Source organism: Otolemur garnettii, unplaced genomic scaffold, assembly GCF_000181295.1.
Source record: "Otolemur garnettii isolate 467f Iridium unplaced genomic scaffold, OtoGar3 scaffold00088, whole genome shotgun sequence".
NCBI classification, from domain to species: domain Eukaryota; kingdom Metazoa; phylum Chordata; class Mammalia; order Primates; family Galagidae; genus Otolemur; species Otolemur garnettii.
The window spans coordinates 2,691,277-2,693,627 of NW_003852483.1; positions in this window are offsets into that span (position 1 = coordinate 2,691,277).

Below are 2,351 nucleotides of genomic sequence, written 5' to 3' on the forward strand. Positions count from 1 at the left end.
AAAAAAAAAAAAAAAAAAAGAAAGAAAGAAAGAAAATGTGGTATATCTACACAAGGGAATACGGATCAACCAGGAAAAGGAAGGCAACCCTGTCAGTTGCAGCTGGAGGGCATTATGCTAAGTGAAATGAACCAGGCACAGAAAAACAAACGCTGCATAGACAGGAGCAGAAAACCAGTGAACTCACAGAAAGAGCAGAAAAGTGGCTACCGGGGACTGGGGGGCTGCTGTGGGGAGAGGTGCACAGCTCCAGTTCGAAAGGAAGACTAGTTCTGAAGTTCTACTTAGTCACCAACAAGATCTTCTGCATCTCAGAATAGCTACAAAAGGGGATTGTGAGTGTTCCCCGCACAATGAAACGATAAAGGTTTGAGGTGCTAGGATATGCTAATTACCCTGATTTGATCACAACACAATGTATACATTGTATCAAAACATCACATTTATCTCATAAATGTATACAATTACGTGTCAGTTAAAAATAAAAATAATAAAAATTTATTTTATTTTATTTTTTGCAGTTTGGCAGGCTGGGTTTGAACCCGCCACCCTCCGTATATGGGGCTGGCTCCCTACTCACTGAGCCACACATGCGCCCCATAAAAAATTTTTTTTTGAATCATTTAATTGATCTTTTATTTTAAAAGTTCACATACAGGTTTTGGCCAGGTACAATGGCTCACACCTATAATCCTAACACTCTGGGAGGGTGAGACAGGAAGATTGCTTGAGTTTGGGAGTTCGAGATCAGCCTCACCAAGAGTGAGGTCTACTAAAAGTAGAAAACCTGGCCAGGCATCGTAGTAGATGTGCCTGTAGTCTCAGCTACTCGGGAGGCTGAGGCAAGAAGATTGCTTGAGCCCAAGAGTTGGAGGTTGCTGCGAGCCATGACACCACAGCACTCTATCCAGGGTGACAGCTTGAAGCTACCTCAAAAAAAATAAACAGGGGTGGCACCTCCGGCTCAAAGGAGTAGGACACCGGCCTCATATGCCAGAGGTGGCGGGTTCAAACCCAGCCCCGGCCAAAACCTGCAAAAATAAATAAATACATAAATAAAATATATATATACACACACATATATTATCTAAATCTATATATTTTATATTTATAAAAATAATGCCCCCTATATATATTATAAAATATATGTATTACATAAGGTAAACTAGCTGGTATATATTTTATAATATATATGCATTGGGGGGGCATTATGATGACAGGCTTTTGAGTGGTCCTGTGATCTCCTCCTCCTGATGTCCACTTTCTTGCATAATCCTTTCCCCTGGGATATGGACAGACCCTAGGATTTGATTCTAACCAATAAGACGTAGTAGAGGTGATGCAATTGTACATGATTATGTCATGTAAGATTATAGCATCAGTCTTGCTAGGAGACACACTCTCTAGCTGGCTTTGAGGAAGCAAGTGGCCACTTGGAGAAGGCCCCTGTGTCAAGGAGCTCAGGGAAGCCTTTGGCTAACAGCCAGCAGGAAACCAAAAGGCCCTCGGTCCCACAGCACATGGGGAACTGCATGTTGCCAACAGCCATGGGAGTGAGGAAGCAGGTCCTCCTTCAGTTGAGCCTCAGATAAGGCTGTAGCCCCAGCTAAGCCTCATCTGATTGTGCAGGGTCCAGCTAAGCTGTACCCAGACTCCTGACCCACAGAAACCGTGAGACAATAAATGTGGGTTGTTTCAAGTTGCAAAGGTTGCAGTAATACTGTTATGTATGGATCAATTACGAATGCAGACATCTTCCCATGCCTTGACGTGTCTCAGTCCATTTTGTGTTGCCATAAAGGAACATCTGAGGCTGGAACTTAAGAAGAAAAAAGGTGTAGGGTGGCACCTGTGGCCCAAAAGGGAAGGACGCCGGCCCCATATGCCAGAGGTGGCGGGTTCAAACCCAGCCCTGGCCGAAAAAAGATGTATTGTCTCCCATTCTGCAGGCTATGTAAGCATGCCACCTTCTGCTGACTGCTGTGTGCTTTGTCAAAACACAGAACAGGAGGCCAAAGAGGAAGTGGGCTCCTGTGAGGGTAACTGAACTCAGGGAAGTCCTGGTTTTATAACAACCCACTCTCATGGGAACTAATCCCTTCCTCCAAGAATCAATCCAGTCTCCGGAGAGTGATGATTTGCTCACGGCCACAAAGACAGCACCAAGCCATTCATGAGGGATTCATGCCATGACCCAAACACCTCCCACCATACCCCACCTCCGACTTGACCACACTGGGCAGCACATTTGGTGGGGATGAACACACCCTATCCAAACTACAGAAGGTCCCATATATCCTTCTTCTAAAGCCTCATGTATCTCAGTGTGATGGTGTCATGCTGTACTTGTC